Source organism: Alosa pseudoharengus, unplaced genomic scaffold, assembly GCF_046254945.1.
Source record: "Alosa pseudoharengus isolate Yale_2024_CS ecotype anadromous, Long Island Sound unplaced genomic scaffold, YU_APseudo_1.1 YU_APseudo_1.1_scf_19, whole genome shotgun sequence".
NCBI lineage: Eukaryota > Metazoa > Chordata > Actinopteri > Clupeiformes > Clupeidae > Alosa > Alosa pseudoharengus.
The window spans coordinates 7,491,814-7,500,941 of record NW_027468657.1 but is presented as its reverse complement, the minus strand read 5'-3'; positions in this window follow the sequence as shown (position 1 = coordinate 7,500,941).

Sequence of the window (9,128 nt, the reverse complement as noted above, 5' to 3'; positions counted from 1 at the left end):
ATGAATCAGATTTTTATTAGGCCTACTTACCATACATTATTTCAAAACAATTTATTTCAGTTCAGATCAATTATTTCAGTTGTTACTCATACATTGTAAAACACTATTCATTAATTCAATGACCTTCAAGAGAATGATTGATTTATCTGAAGCATCTCTTTTTCAGCTCTATAGAGAAAGTGCCAGCTGTCAGCTTTTCAAGCATTTCATGTCTTAATACTGGAGGGATAAAAAGATATGTGTATATACATTATCATCTTCCATTCCATGCACACAGACACATACAGTAAGATGGTAACTTTGTGCACTGACAACTACTTCATAGAAATCAAAGGCGATTCTGATTGATATGGGAATTGATATGGTTGATCTGATTGATATTGATGACCTGCATTCACCTGCTGTGATCTCATATTGATTTCCTCAATACATGATAAATGTTGGTAGGACATTATATTTACCCAAACATTCCATAAGTAATGGATTTGAACGATTTTCACTTTCCATAGGTCAAATGGCTTTGACCGAAACTCACTCTACCCAACACTGCAGTGGTCTCCAAATGACCGCCAAGCTAAAGTCTGTCTGCAATACATTTATCACACAGTTGCTTTTACACCTCTGAGCAATTGGCCCCCTGTATTCATATTAGCTTCTCAGCTACGGACGCTGAGTATAAGTAAGTATATATACTCTTTTGATCCCGTGAGGGAAATTTGGTCTCTAACCCCTCTCTGCATTTATCCCAATCCGTGAATTAGTGAAACACACTCAGCACACAGTGAGGTGAAGCACACACTAATCCCGGCGCAGTGAGCCTGCATCAACAGCGGCGCTCGGGGAGCAGTGAGGGGTTAGGTGCCTTGCTCAAGGGCACTTCAGCCGTGGCTACTGGTCGGGTTTCGAACCGGCAACCCTCCGGTTACAAGTCCGAAGCGCTAACCAGTAGGCCACGGCTGCCCCCAAAGGCCACAGCTGCCCCCAGTCTGACAGAGTGTTGTCTGTGGGCGTACATTTTGCACTTCTCTCAGTAGGCTGCACCCAAGCTGTTTATCACCAGCACCTTGTCTAGGTATTACATTAGGAGGCAGCGGAAAGGCACAGGATCAAACCGCTTTCATGTTCGACTCCTCTTGCCCGAGGGCTGTCCTATTTACAGAGGCTTTGAAAGATGAGTACAGTGCGGCCCCATAAGGGAACTCCACAGGATGCAGACCCGCACTCAACCTGTTCTAAACACCACATTGACACATTACATTTAAAGCCGCTTAACTAATGGATATGAGAAGGGGGAATGAAACAGGCTTTGATATCAGACATGAAAGTGTCCCTGAGAGCCGATGTCAGAAATGGATCAGTGGTGATGAGGTGCATTGGATTTTTATCTTCATAAGGGGAGAGTTGCAACCCCACAAAAGCAGGTCAGGGGGATGAGGAACCTTGATGCAGATCTGAAAAGCGTTTCCCTGGTTTGAAAGATTTACGCAAAGACGCCAGGGAGGCTGTTTCAAAGCTGTTTTTTTTATGTCTTCACACAAACACAGAGAGACCTCCATCATAAAACAAGCAATGTATTCAATTAGAGTGCCTTGATTGAGTTGAAAGTTGCTGGGCTGGTAGCTGCTTTCAGTGCTTTCAGATCAAAGGTCTGATGCATCTTAATTGGGCGCCTTTATCCAGTGTGTGTTCCATTTAGAATCTGTAGAGATATTTCATGTGAGATGAGGCTTTCCACAAAGCCAACTGACAACATATCTCCTCGCTCTAATAAAGAAGGAGCGAGATTCAGGGTTAGAGACCTAAACCAAGAGCTACAGTTCCACAGGGAGCAATGACAGCCCATTTTTGATCAACACTGTGTTTGAGTGGCATCCAGCCCGGAGGGAAACGATCAAGATTGACAGTCAAGGAAAGGGTCAACAATGGACTTTGTCAGGGCAAGTCTTCCTGATAACCTTCAGAAGGACAGTAGCAGGATATACTATCGACGTGACTATTGTGTCACCCCATTGTTTACTGAGGGGCAGGCTCCATTACCTCAGAAGCCTCCACCGTCATAAAATCAAAGTCAATGTTTTAGAGAACCGGCCGACTTCCCCATGGGTCTCATGAAGTCATAAATAAACCACAGAGACTTTCTTCAGTCTTCGCTGTTGATTTGATTTCTATATGCCATAAACCTAAAACTATCAATAACAAGTAGCTTTTAGATTATGAATCACAGAAAGCAATTGTCATTTTGTTTGTTCAAGCCTGTCACACATATTTGCATACACTGTATGGGGAGCCATATTTGAAGACAAAGACATATCTGAGTACTGCTTCAATTAACAAAACAAGACCCTGTTCTGTTCATAGGATGACAGTATTCTTTTTTTCATTTTTCCAAGAAAGTACTGAAAACACTGTCTTTTATGAGCTGAAATGAAACGAATCAAAAGGATTAATCTTTTTTAATCAAAAGGATTAATCTCAAACACTCAATTCATCATACAAATGCTCAGTGAATTGACAACAGTGAATTTTGTTTTACTATAATGAACACACTTGTAATCTTATGTTTGATGTTTTAATGACTGGATATTTCATCATAAAATAAAGTCATAAAAAAACCTTTTGCTCTAAGTGTGCTTTTGTAAAAACCAAATACCTGACATCCCACCATAATAAATTGATACCATGGGTGGTAAAATTGTCTCTGTAATGGCCTTCCTGCACCCAACAGAGCTGCTAAAATGTGAAGGCTTATGTGGTTTTGTTGACAACATCCACCCAGGTGTTCATTGCTTCATCAGTTAAATGAGGTATGTCACGTCATGTTCACTCTGTTTTAGGTCCACCCTTACGAAATAAATAAATAAATAACTGCAGTAATGGGACAAAAAAACTGCAGATATACATACGTAAGTACAATGCAGTACAAAGCAGTCCTATAACCAAAATACTTGTACTTCAGTAAAGTGCAGTACAATGTAGGTGCAATGCAAGTTTGTGTGTCTAAAATACTGCATTCATGCATATGAATTGCAAGGAATTTCTCAAAAACTGCAGTTCTTTACTGCAATGGGGGCCGGGAGTGATACATGTATACATATTGATACATGTATACATATTGACATATGTTTACATATTGATACATGTTTACATATTGATACATGTTTACATATTGATACATGTGTTGATACATGTTTACATATTGATACATGTATACATATTGATACATACATATTGATATATGTATACATATTGATACATGTTTACATATTGATACATATTGTGCATGAATGTTAATAATACCCTTGGGAGGCCCACCTCCATAATGCTGATTTCGGAACGTCACATATTACCAACCGTCTGTCCAACCTCTTACGTGTATATGTCACTTAATATTTCTATACAAACCAAGACAGCGGATAAAGAAACTCAAGCACCCACACCATAAGTTTATTTAAAATTAAATACCAAAAATTTAATTTTACTGTGACTCGAAGAGCTGTAAACAGTGTTGTAAGGCTGCGTGTACAAATCCGCTTGGAGCTCCAGTGGAATTTTGAATTGCGACGAGAATTCTCGGGCTAACCGTTGATGTGCTGTGAGAAAGGTATAGAGTATAGATAGATAGATATACTTTATATATATATATATATATATATATATATATATATATATATAAAGTATATCAGGGGCGATTTCTAGACCTAGAGCTTTGCTGGGGCACAGGCCCCCAACTCCCAATACATTAAAAAAAAAAAATAATAACTGTGCGCGCAATATGAAATAAATGGCTAGCCTGATTTGGACCATCACATATCTCCCCTAGGTCACAGACATCCTCTTCCATACTCTGAATAGTTTTACGTCTAGCCCCCATCATGTCCTCATCCGTCTCTTGCCTGTCTCTCTCCTCCTCCTCCTCCTTCTGCCTGGTATTGGACTGCCCAGCCTGTGCTCTTTCTCCCCTCTCTTCTCCCTCTCTTCGACCTTCTTCTCCTCCTCCTCCAGCACTCTCTCCCTCAATTGTTGTAGCAGCCACTATCCAGCAACATCCAAACACATAGGCATAAGTAGGCCTATACTCACTGCATGAATTTAATAGGCTTTCCTACTAACACGAGGGAAGCTTATTTTTAGTCAAAATTGAGATATACTTCCCTCCCAGGCAAGGGTCCTATAGACATCCTGGCAATACTGCAGTTCTTTGTAGCTTAAATAGCCTACTAAAGCCTTCATACTGACTTTTGGTGATAATTTGCAAATGTAGCCTATAATAATCTACACAGATGGCTACTCTGATTCTGTGTATATTATTATAGGCTACATTTGCAAATGCAGCAAACTTATTTATGTTTGCCATTAAACCATTGATCAAATCACAGCACTGGCTATTACCAGCATAAATGTTAATGTTACCGTTAATGTGGGCAAAATGATCATACCTCCCTCATCCTCCTCACTGTTCCTCTCCCTCTGCCTCTGTTCAGGAAGAATTTTCTGATGTCCATCTCTGAATAGTTTATCAGAAGGCTATGTTTAGTTTTACAGTAGAACAGCTTCACAAACAGTATAGGCTACTTTTACAGGACTCTCTCTACAGTATACGTATAAATCCTTATTAATTGTCCGCATGTGTGCATGCAGCCTAGCACAAGCTGGTAAACTGTTGCTAAATTTAGGCTACAATGATGCTAAGCATTGAAAAACAGATGCTAGTTATGTGGCTAACAGCGATCAACTTGTCATTTTTTCTGTCAAACAAGTTCTGAATTTGTTGTAACATTAAACAGGGGACGACTTACTCTGTGCTCAAAGTGATGTAACGAGCTCCAGCGGATTCCACAGTGTATGTGTGTGCAGTACAATGAAACACTCGGAAGAATCATGTGAACGATTTTCATTGGTTGTTGCGTTCAATCTTACCCAGCTACAGAGGTGCTATTTCCTGATTGGCTATTATGGCCCCTTTCTTTATTCCTTGTTTTTTTTTTATTGGCTGGTAAGTGACAGGCTCGAGCCATGATTAAAGCAGGCACGGAGATGCGCTCATGAATGCCGTTTCCAGCTAGAGCTGCACTAGAATTTTACTGGGGCACTGGAGACTTTTACTAAGGGAAGTGCCCCAGTGAATAAGGTCTAGTGACGCCCCTGAAGTATATCTATCTATCTATATCAGATAAACCAATGTGATTGGCTCCTGTCTCGCAGAGACAATTCAAATTGTGCTCTTGCGAGAACTCTGGATTTTCCAGGGTACTCTCGAAAGGCAAAATAACAAATAGAATAACTGTATTTCTGTTTCTTTAATTAACGTGCCACTCATTCTCACTCATTCTCAGTGGAGCATCTGTGGAGCCCCAGCTGTGCCTGCAGTGTACACAATCCTCCCTCCCTGTTTTTCAGGCACTATAGTGAGAATGTCAAAGGGGAAAGTCACCCTGTCATCTAGTGGAATCATAACTTTTGACCCATCCTGACAGACTTGCACTTGTTTTTGGCAACAGGAATACAGGAATAACTACTACCTGAGAGTGGAGGAGCAGACAGATGCATAAGGACATACTGTGTGAACTGGGCACTATTGCATTATTTTTGTCATTTGCCTTCTAATGTGTTGTAGACATGTGAAAATATTATTTTCCATATACTCAGTATGTATCAGGTGATAGCAAGACAAAGAATAAAAAAAGTGCAAGGATGACTAAATGTATGAAATATTATTTTCCATACATTCAGTTTGTATCAGGTGATAGCAAGGCAAAGAATGGGATATAAAAAAGTGCCAGGATGATGAAATGTAAAGGCAGGAGACTTTGCAAGGATGAGAAAATGGGGATGAGGATTGAGCAAAGGCAGGGAAATTGCTCATAGACACAAAAGCATCCCTTCAAGTGGAAGAATGATTTGGATGCCATGTCAAGGATGATGGTGCGTGTCATTCCCCTGTGACCTCATGCAGCTGTCAGCGTAGCAACTCCTCCCTACACTGGAACATCTGAACCAAGCAGGTCTGATATATGAAGCAGTGTAAACCTACAGTAACCCTGGTTACCACAGCATTAAGAACACATAATGTCTCCTCGTGTTCCCTTGTAGGAAGACAGGCTTTGTTGCCTTACCACTCTGTTAAATGCAGCAGCAAATCATACCTGCCTACATTTAGCTTTTAGAAAAGAAAAAAAAATCGATGTTTGTGTGTGTGTGTGTGTGTGGGGGGGGGTTGGGGTTCATACACTCCATCTGCATTTCGGTCGTTGCTTTTACCTTACCGAAATAGATACATACATGCCAGTTATTTATCCACCTTGGGTTGCCAGGTTTTATGACAAAAGGTTTGAAATTGAAAATAAGTCATTGTGTAGGCTATATAGGGTGCATAGGTGCATATCATACCCAATTTGGTAACCTGGGAAATGTCAGATAACAGGAAAAAATGAATTGATCCGTGATTACGTTTGATGGTCATGCAAATTCCGGGAGTTTCCCGGAAGAAATAACAAAACGGGAGGGCTCCGGGAGATGACCTTGAAATACGGGAGTGTTGGCAGGTATGCTGTGAACAGGACTTCACCTACTCTTTTGTCAACATGAGATTTAGGTAGATAGATACAGTAGATAGATAGATAGATACTTTATTGATCCCCAGGGGAAATTCAAGGTATCCACAATCCTGGCCTTACACAGGACTTCACCTACTTTGATCCAAGTGTGGAGGCACTTGCAGAAATGACAGTGACAATAAACAGAAGACTATTTAAACCCTTTTGAAAATATGAACCAATGAAAGTTCTTTGTGCGTTGACTCGTAGCCACCAAAGTTTGCATTCATCACATCCAACATTACTGTAGATTTTAACACTAGGCATACATCATTTGAATGATGGGCAAAGGCTTACACCTCACCAAAGCTAATTTAATAACTAGGCAAAATCAATTTGCTAATTGAACACCATGGGCAAGGCTGGTGAAAACACTGATGATGAGTCAGAGAGTCCGATGACAATGCTCCCACATACCACACGGGATTATAACCAAAGTCCTTTTAGGCAAGTCCCTCCACTCGGCGGCCATATTGCAACGCTTTTTGGGCACTCATCGGGCATCCATTTCGGCAGAAATACGCGTGTGCAAGGCTTCACAACACCAATCTTGCTCCAGCTGCGAGATCACAACACATGATTGGCATGATGTCTTCACAACACACCACATTATTGGCTGAATGTATTCACAACACAGCACATGATTGGTTCAATGTATTCACATGTCAACGTTTTGTCGCGGAAGGGGTGTGATATGCGTAGACAACTGCGTTACAAACTAAGCCCATGCATTTCTATGGAGGATTATTTGAGTGCTGTGTCTCCTCATTAGAAAGTCTCTGTTATAACATCTAATCCTGTGTAATAATGTAATGCACAAGAACGTTGCTTGTTGATAGACTTTGGGCATTGTTTCCCATTTAAATTAGGGCCCATGATGTTAATTCAAGAACACTCATATCTCACTCAATACTCATACTCATATGGATGTCATATGGATTACTGGCACTTATGCCTACATGCCCTATATGCTCCCTTGCATATGCCAAAAAGTGGTTCACTTGCTCATTACTGGTAAGTTTCAGTAATATTCTTAAATAGTATATAAGTATGTTTGACAAATGAAAAATGTGGGCATTTATACTCCAGTAGATTCATCATTTAATCTGAACAGTTTAAAAGTAATGCTTCCATGGTCATTTACTGATTTTTTTTTTTTTTTCTTTTCTTCAATTATGTTAGAGAGTGAAGGCATTAACTGAGCTAGACTAATTTCATTCTGGCAGAGTTTTGGACAATACATGTCACACATAGTCAGACACATTGGTTCACACCAGCAATCCATTGTGAGGCAACACTTGCATAGTGTCCCTGATGTGTAACAAATGAAAACTTTACTTAATTAAGTTTCAACATTATTACAACCTCATCAGGAAGCTGCCAGAACTGCTTTACTGTAATAAGGAACACTATTGTAAATGTGTCTCTCGTACAAATAACCGCTTAGCTCTTTTTGCACATGAGGCAGCTTAGTTTGTTGCAAAGATTTCCATTTTAAAATCCATTTTGCTGAGGGCACAGGCGTCAAACTGCAAATCCCTAAAGACCCTTTTAGTAAAACGTCTCTGTCAACAACAAAACAAATCCTGAAAACAAGTGGAATGCAATATCTCATCCAGTAGTTATATGCGCAAATTAGGTTCTTGAGATATAAATTAAAAAATGCACTGCCCATTTTGACACAAATCATCATTCCACTTTCAGAGTCATAGAGTGTCAGCATATCTTGATGATAATGTACTGTTACAGACTTAAATTATATGAGACATGTAAACATACATAGATCACGAAACATATCTATCAGATTGCCTTGTTTTTGTGCATGTGGATAATTAATTCCCTTGACACTGATTAACTCAAGAGTATATATTTAAAAGTTTGTATCATTCTACCCATAGACAATGTCATAAGGAAACACTGCATTAACTTTGGGTCACACTTTACTTGACAGTATCAACATAAGGGTGACATGACACTCTCATGAACATGTCATAAACAAGTCATAAACGTTTATGACATAGCGCATCTGTCATTAAGTGTCATTCGGTTTTTATCATAACGGATTAGGGTTGGGTTTAGGGTTAGAGTTAGAGTTAGAGTTAGGGTTAGAGTTCATGTGTCAGTGCCACTCTTATGTCGATATCGTCAAGTAAAGTGTTACCCTTGAGTATATATTTAAAAGTTTGTATCATTCTTCCCATAGGCAATGTCATAAGGAAACACTGCATTAACTTTGTTTCAATTCCACCATTACAGTACTGTCTTTTCAGCTCCAGTTTTTGCAAGCTATCCCCAGCCGGACGGTGACAGTACACTATTGTACAATTATTGGCAACTCTCGATTGAAAGGGGGAAAATGCAGACAAAACAACAATTGGTGTAACCCAAATATTACACTTATGGACCAACAAAATGCTTTTACATTAAGTGGTAAAATCTGAAAATGTCAACAGATAATGTTGAAATTGAAACAATCATTTCAATTATCATTATTATATCGTCATCATTATCATCATCATCATCATCATCATCATC